Source organism: Copadichromis virginalis, linkage group LG4, assembly GCF_057382275.1.
Source record: "Copadichromis virginalis isolate Kocher_CV1m ecotype Utaka linkage group LG4, C_Virginalis_male_GT1.1, whole genome shotgun sequence".
NCBI classification, from domain to species: Eukaryota; Metazoa; Chordata; class Actinopteri; order Cichliformes; family Cichlidae; genus Copadichromis; species Copadichromis virginalis.
Genome location: NC_140621.1, coordinates 9104872 through 9113734, shown reverse-complemented (window position 1 = coordinate 9113734; position 8863 = coordinate 9104872).

The following is an 8863-nucleotide window of genomic DNA, read 5'->3' as shown; positions in this document are numbered from 1 at the left end:
TCAACACAATCCTCTTCTTGGACACCTACTTTACCTCTGGGCCAGTTTTTACCCAGATTTACTGTAATATTACTCAGAAATCACAGTAAACTCATATTCAGTGCAATACAGTCAATGCACTACAATTATGTTTATTTCAAAAATTCATTAAAAGTCATCCTGAATAGTTGAGGTCCAACTTTCAACACATCCCTCCTCTGGGACACCTACTGTACCTGTGTGCCAATTTTCATCCAGATTTACTGTAGAATTCCTCAGAAATTAAAGGGTACTTGTATTCAATGCAATACAGTCAATACAATAGAATTATGTCAATTTTCAGAAATTCATTAAAAATCATCCTGAGTAGTTGACGTCCAACTTTCAACACATCCCTCCTCTAGGACACCTACTGTACCTGTGTGCCAAGTTTCATCCAGATTTACTGTAGAATTCCTCAGAAATTAAAGGGTACTTGTATTCAATGCAGTCGGCCAATACACTACAATTATGTCAATTTTCAAGAATTCATTAAAAATCATCCTGAGTAGTTGATGTCCAACTTTCAACACATCCCTCCTCTAGGACACCTACTGTACCTGTGTGCCAGGTTTCAGCCAGATTTACTGTAGAATTCCTCAGAAATGAAAGGGTACTTGTATCCAATGCAGTCGGCCAATACAGTAGAATTATGTCAATTTTCAAAAATTCATTAAAAATCATCCTGAGTAGTTGATGTACAACTTTCAACACATCCCCCCTCTGGGACACCTACTGTACCTGTGTGCCAGGTTTCAGCCCGATTTACTGTAGAATTCATCAGAAATTAAAGGGTACTTGTATCCAATGCAGTCAGCCAATACAATATAATTATGTCAATTTTCAAAAGTTCATGAAAAATCATCCTGAGTAGTTGATGTCCAACTTTCAACACATCCCTCCTCTGGGACACCTACTGTACCTGTGTGCCAAGTTTCATCCAGATTTACTGTAGAATTCCTCAGAAATTAATGGAAACATTTATTCAAGCTAATACAGCCAATACACTACAATTGTGTCAATTTTCAAAAATTCATTAAAAATCATCCTGAGTAGTTGACGTCCAACTTTCAACACATCCCTCCTCTAGGACACCTACTGTACCTGTGTGCCAAGTTTCATCCAGATTTACTGTAGAATTCCTCAGAAATTAAAGGGTACTTGTATTCAATGCAGTCGGCCAATACACTACAATTATGTCAATTTTCAAGAATTCATTAAAAATCATCCTGAGTAGTTGATGTCCAACTTTCAACACATCCCTCCTCTAGGACACCTACTGTACCTGTGTGCCAGGTTTCAGCCAGATTTACTGTAGAATTCCTCAGAAATGAAAGGGTACTTGTATCCAATGCAGTCGGCCAATACAGTAGAATTATGTCAATTTTCAAAAATTCATTAAAAATCATCCTGAGTAGTTGATGTACAACTTTCAACACATCCCCCCTCTGGGACACCTACTGTACCTGTGTGCCAGGTTTCAGCCCGATTTACTGTAGAATTCATCAGAAATTAAAGGGTACTTGTATCCAATGCAGTCAGCCAATACAATATAATTATGTCAATTTTCAAAAATTCATGAAAAATCATCCTGAGTAGTTGATGTCCAACTTTCAACACATCACTCCTCTGGGACACCTACTGTACCTGTGTGCCAAGTTTCATCCAGATTTACTGTAGAATTCCTCAGAAATTAATGGAAACATTTATTCAATCTAATACAGCCAATACACTACAATTGTGTCAATTTTCAAAAATTCATTAAAAATCATCCTGAGTAGTTGATGTCCAACTTTCAACACATCCCTCCTCTAGGACACCTACTGTACCTGTGTGACAAGTTTCATCCAGATTTACTGTAGAATTCCTCAGAAATTAATGGAAACATTTATTCAATCTAATACAGCCAATGCACTACAATTATGTCAATTTTCAAAAATTCATTAAAAATCATCCTGAGTAGTTGATGTCCAACTTTCAACAGATTCCTTCTCTGGGACACCTACTGTACCTGTGTGACAAGTTTCATCCAGATTTACTGTAGAATTCCTCAGAAACTAAAGGGTACTTGTATTCAATGCAATACAGCCAATACACTATAATTATGTCAATTTTCAGAAATTAATTAAAAATCATCCTGAGTAGTTGATGTCCAACTTTCAACACATCCCCCCTCTGGGACACCTACTGTACCTGTGTGCCAGGTTTCAGCCCGATTTACTGTAGAATTCCTCAGAAATTAATGGAAACATTTATTCAAGCTAATACAGTCAGTACAATAGAATTATGTCAATTTTCAGAAATTCATTAAAAATCATCCTGAGTAGTTGAGGTCCAACTTTCAACACATTCCTTCTCTGGGACACCTACTGTACCTGTGTGCCAGGTTTCATCCAGATTCACTGTAAAATTCCTCAGAAATTAAAGGATATTTATATGCAATTCAATACAGCCAATACACTACAATTATGGAAATTTCAAAAATTCATTAAAAATCATCCATAATAGTTGAGGTCCAACTTTCAACACTTTCTTACTCTGGGCGTCCTACCGTACCTCTGGGCCAAGTTACATCTCAATTCACTGTAATCTTTATCAAAAATTGAAAGAACAATTATATGTCAATGCTGGATGTGTGTCCTTTCAAAGTGACACTAAATAACAGAACTCAGGCACATCAGGGAATAATCCAAAAGGCGGATTTATTAAACAAAAACAACATACAAAATATCTCTAACCCATACTACATAACCTAAAAAGAAACAAAGGGACACTTAGAAGCACAAGGAAACAATACTGAAAGGGCAAGAGACACAGTCCAAACATAATCCACAACTAAAATGCCAAAAGAACAAGTCATCCCACATAGCAGACGGGTCTTGCCTGGATCTGGTGTCAAGCCGGCACTGCTGGCTGACTTCTGGCATGGTAAGATGGCACTGTTTATGTGATGGCATGCCACATTTGGCCTGATTGGGTGAATGTGACATGTTGTATAGAGCACTTTGAGTAATATGGGTGAGTAAAAAAGTGCTGTATAAGAATCAGTCCATTCACTGTCTGAACAGAGTTTCGTCATGTTACTTTTGCACTATTATGTTCCAGCACATGTTGTTATTACATGGCTTACATGGCTAAGGTACACATTAGGCTGACATCTGGGGCCAGAGCTGAAACTGTTCTGGGCCAGCACAGGGCCAGCAGTGTGTCTGCAACTGGCCTTGTGCTGGCTCATGTGTGGGCCACCTCTGGTAAACCAGATCTGGGCCACCATAGGGCCGTCATTCTTTGCGGTACGCAGGCCATGTGTAAGCACATTGTGTGTGACAGATCCAGGCCATACCAATTTTGCTATGTGGGAGGAATTATGTAAAAATAGAAACATCATAAAAATGAAAATGAACATAAAGTAAAATGTACTGAAAAGAACATCAGTATGGCCATCATTATTTGCTTGGAAAGTCTAAAGTTCCATGGCTTTGAACAGCCAGAGAACGCAATGCCCAGCTTAGAATGACTAAAAGTAACTTCTTTTAACATTCTGTCATTCTGCTTCTATATCAAAAATCCACTAAAAATAGTCATTTGAAAAAAAATATTCGCCACTTTTCATCAGTTTGGGTTCCTCTGTTTATAGCAATTTTTAGAAAAGAACCCAATACCTTTGTCACTATACAGTTGTACAGTGAGATACAGAGCATCTCCTACTCATTGCAAACATGCTGGGAGGGTGGCTCTATCCGCCTTAGTGCAGCTGCTGTACCATACTGTGATGCAGTAAGTTAGTAGGCTCTCAATGGGCGAGTGGTGGAAGGGTGAGCTGTAGTCCACAAAGAGCATTCTGGCGTAGCTCTGCCGCTGTTCTAGGTGACTCAGCACCGAGTGGAGGGTGATGGCATCTTCTGTGAATCTGTTTGCACGGTATGCAAACTGGTGGGGGTCGAATTCTGGGGGGGGGGGGGGGTAATCCTTGGTGTGCTGAAGGACTAGTCTCTCAAAGCATTTCATGATTACCGGTGTGAGGGCCACAGGGCAATAATAGCTCAGGCTTCTTTGGTACTGGGATGATTGTGGCTGATTTTAGACAGGATGGGATGGCTGCTTCATCCAGTGAGAGGTTGAAGATTCTGGTGGAGATGAGGGTGAGCTGGTGGGCACATGGTCTTAGCACTTTACCACGTATTCCGTCTGGACGCCTTCCTGGGGTTCACTGCTAGGAACACTCATCTGACATCGTGCTCCGTTACAGTGAATGGAGCGGTGCAGGAACCAGGTGAGGATGAGGATGGGAGCAGGGCTGAGGCAGATGAATGCTGCTGTTGTGGTGTTTCAAAGAAGCTGTTTATGTCCTCTGCTAGCTGCACACTCAGGTTTTCTGTTTTCACAGTTCTGCCTCTGTGGTTTATGATGTCTATTATTCCATGCCATGTGTTGTTGCTGGACAGGTGGGACCCCTTTTCAGGTCAGCTCGAGCAGACCTGTACAGAGCTCTGTCAACAGACCTACAGGGAGTGCAGAATTATTAGGCAAGTTGTATTTTTGAGGAATAATTTTATTATTGAACAACAACCATGTTCTCAATGAACCCAAAAAACTCATTAATATCAAAGCTGAATGTTTTTGGAAGTAGTTTTTAGTTTGTTTTTAGTTTTAGTTATTTTAGGGGGATATCTGTGTGTGCAGGTGACTATTACTGTGCATAATTATTAGGCAACTTAACAAAAAACAAATATATACCCATTTCAATTATTTATTTTTACCAGTGAAACCAATATAACATCTCCACATTCACAAATATACATCTCAGAATCAGAATCGTGTTTATTGGCCAAGTATATGTGCAGACACATACAGGGAATTTGGTTCCGGTAGATGGTGGCTCTCAAGCACAGCAATGTAAATCTTACACACACACACACACACACACACACACACACACACACACACACACACACACACACACACACACACACACAAGTGTCTATATATACACATTACACATACATACACAAAGCTATGTAAACCAACTATAAATAACGAATCTAAACTTATATACATAAAATACAGAAATGAATGAGGTGGAATGAATACTACAAAATGTACATAAGGTGCAGTTGCAGTCTGGCAGTGGGAGCAGTGTGACAGGTCAACTGTTAAGAAGGGAGATGGCGAGGGGAAAGAAACTGTTCCTGTGTCGGGTGGTCCTGGTCTGCAGGCTTCTGTACCGTCTGCCAGAGGGCAGCAGATCAAAAAGTCTGTGTGCAGGGTGTGAGGGGTCTGCGATGATTTTCCCTGCCCGTTTCCTGGTTCTTGAGAGGTACAGATCCTGGATGGAGGGCAGGGGGGCGCTGATGATCCTTTCTGCTGCCCGTACAGTCCGCTGCAGTCTGCTCCTGTCCTGTTTAGTGGCTGCTCCATACCAGACTGTGATGGAGGAGCACAGGACAGACTCAATGACCGCAGTGTAGAACTGGATCAGCAGCTCCTGTGGAAGACTGTACTTCCCCAGGAAGTACATCCTCTGCTGGGTCTTTTTGAGGATGGAGTTGATGTTGGTCTCCCACTTCAGGGCCTGGGAGATGGTTGTACCCAGGAACTTGAAGATCTTCACAGTCGACACAGGGCTGTCTGATATGGTGAGGGGGAGCAGAGTTGAGGGATGTCTCCTGAAGTCCACTGTCATCTCTACAGTCTTAAGAGTGTTCAGCTCCAGATTGTGCTGACTGCACCAGAGTACCAGCCGCTCAACTTCCTGCCGGTATGCAGACTCATCACCATCTTGAATGAGGCCAATGACAGTGGTGTCATCTGCAAACTTTAGGAGTTTGACAGCAGAGTTATTGGAGGTGCAGTCGTTAGTGTAGAGGGAGAACAGTAGTGGTGAGAGGACACATCCTTGAGGGGCACCAATACTGAGGGACTGGGTTTCAGAGGTGATCTCCCCCAGCCTCACTTGTTGCTTTCTGTCTGTCAGGAAGCTGGTGATCCACTGACAGGTAGCTGGTGACACGCTGAGCTGGGAGAGTTTGGAGGAAAGAAGTTCAGGCACAATGGTGTTAAAAGCCGAACTAAAGTCCACAAACAGGACCCTGGCATAAGTTCCCGGGCGGTCAAGGTGTTGCAGGATGTAATGCAGCCCCATGTTCACTGCATCATCCACTGACCTGTTTGCCCGGTAGGCAAACTGCAGAGGGTCCAGCTGGTGGCCTGTAATGTCTTTCAGATGGGCTAACACCAGTCGTTCGAAGGATTTCATGACCACAGACGTCAAGGCGACAGGTCTGTAGTCATCCAGTCCTGTGATGGTGGGTTTCTTGGGAACAGGGATGATGGTGGAGCGTTTGAAGCAGGAGGGAACTTCACACAGCTCCAGGGATCTGTTGAAGATGCGAGTAAAGATGGGAGCCAGCTGTTCAGCACAGGTTTTGAGGCAGGAGGGTGAGACGCCATCTGGTCCGGGGGCTTTCCTGGGCTTCTGTTTCTGGAATAGTCGGCTCACATCCTGAGTGTGTATTCTTAGTTTCAGGGAGGAGGAAAGGGGGGTGAGAGGTGTGGTGGAGGTCGTTGAGTCTGGGTTGGAGAGGGTGGTGGTGGTCGTTGAGTCTGGATTGGGGAGGGTGGGGGTGGTCGTTGAGTCTTGATTGGGGAGGGGCAGGGTGAAGGGGGGAGAGGTGGAAGGTGTGTTGGGGGTCAATGTCTGAAGCAATGTCCCTGGGGAGGGGAGGGTGGGGCGTGGGAGTCTGTCCGTCTCAAACCTGCAATAGAAAGTGTTTAACTCGTTGGCCAGGTCTTTGTTTGCTTCAATAGTGGGTGGGGGGCATCTGTAGCTGGTGATTTCCTGCAGGCCCCTCCACACTGATGCAGGGTCGTTGGCTGAGAGCCGTTCTTCCAGCTTCTGGGAGTAGATCCTTTTAGCTGCTTTGATCTCCTTGGTCAGTGTGTTCCTGGCTTGCTTGTACAGGACCCTGTCACCACTTCTGTAGGCGTCCTCCTTGGCCTTGCGAAGATGTTGGAGTTTAGGAGTGAACCATGGTTTATTGTTGTTGTATGTGCAAAAGGTCTTTGTTGGCACACACACGTCTTCACAGAAACTGATGTATGATGTCACAGTGTCCGTGAGCTCATCTAGGTTCTCAGATGCAGCTTCAAAAACAGTCCAATCAGTGGAGTCAAAACAGTCCTGCAGTTCATGCTTTGCTGCGTTAGTCCACTTCTTCACAGTTTTGACTACAGGCTTGGCACGTTTGAGTTTTTGCCTATAAACTGGAATAAGATGGACCATGCAGTGATCAGAATGTCCCAAAGCTACCCGAGGCACAGAGCGATAGGCATCTTTTAGAGTGGTGTAGCAGTGATCCAGTATGATGTTGTCCCTGGTGGGGCAGTCTATATGCTGTCTGTATTTAGGGAGTTCGTAGTTTAGGTTTGCTCTGTTAAAATCCCCAAGAATAATTGTAAAGGAATCCGGGAATTTCCTCTCCAGGGTAGTAATCTGGTCAGCCAGCTCGCACAGTGCGTTGTTCGCGTTGGCCTGTGGAGGGATGTAAACTCCGACCAGCATGAAGGAAGAAAACTCCTGCGGTGAATAAAAAGGTTTACAGTTGATGAGAAAACTTTCCAAGTGTGGGCTGCAGTGTTTCTGTAACACTGTGACATCAGTACACCAACCTTCATTAATGTAGAAGCAGACTCCACCACCCTTTGTTTTCCCTGAGAGCTCTGTTTCGCGGTCCGCCCGGTGAAGTTGGAAGCCCGGCAGATTTAAGACAGCGTCTGGGACTCGCTCACTGAGCCAGGTTTCAGTGAAGCAGAGGGCAGCAGAGTGTGCAAAGTCCTTGTTAGTCCGGTTTAAGAGCAGTAATTCGTCGACTTTGTTTGGAAGAGAGCGGAGATTCGCGAGGTGAATGGAGGGGAGTGCCGTGCGGAATCCTCGCCGACATTCAAAAACAAAACAACAACAAATCAGCGACCAATATAGCCACCTTTCTTTGCAAGGACACTCAAAAGCCTGCCATCCATGGATTCTGTCAGTGTTTTGATCTGTTCACCATCAACATTGCGTGCAGCAGCAACCACAGCCTCCCAGACACTGTTCAGAGAGGTGTACTGTTTTCCCTCCTTGTAAATCTCACATTTGATGATGGACCACAGGTTCTCAATGGGGTTCAGATCAGGTGAACAAGGAGGCCATGTCATTAGTTTTTCTTCTTTTATACCCTTTCTTGCCAGCCACGCTGTGGAGTACTTGGACGCGTGTGATGGAGCATTGTCCTGCATGAAAATCATGTTTTTCTTGAAGGATGCAGACTTCTTCCTGTACCACTGCTTGAAGAAGGTGTCTTCGAGAAACTGACAGTAGGACTGGGAGTTGAGCTCGACTCCATCCTCAACCCGAAAAGGCCCCACAAGCTCATCTTTAATGATACCAGCCCAAACCAGTACTCCACCTCCACCTTGCTGGCGTCTGAGTCGGACTGGAGCTATCTGCCCTTTACCAATCCAGCCACGGGCCCATCCATCTGGCCCATCAAGACTCACTCTCATTTCATCAGTCCATAAAACCTTAGAAAAACCAGTCTTGAGATATTTCTTGGCCCAGTCTTGACGTTTCAGCTTGTGTGTCTTGTTCAGGGGTGGTCGTCTTTCAGCCTTTCTTGCACTGAACATAAGTTCCCTGCAATTTCTGAAGAATATTACAGTAAATCTGGCTGAAACTTGGCCCAGACGTACAGCAGGTTTCCCGGAGGAGGGATGTGTTGAAAGTTGGACCTCAACTACTCAGGATGATTTTTAATGAATTTCTGAAATTTCCATAATTGTAGTGTATTGGCTGTATTAGATTGAA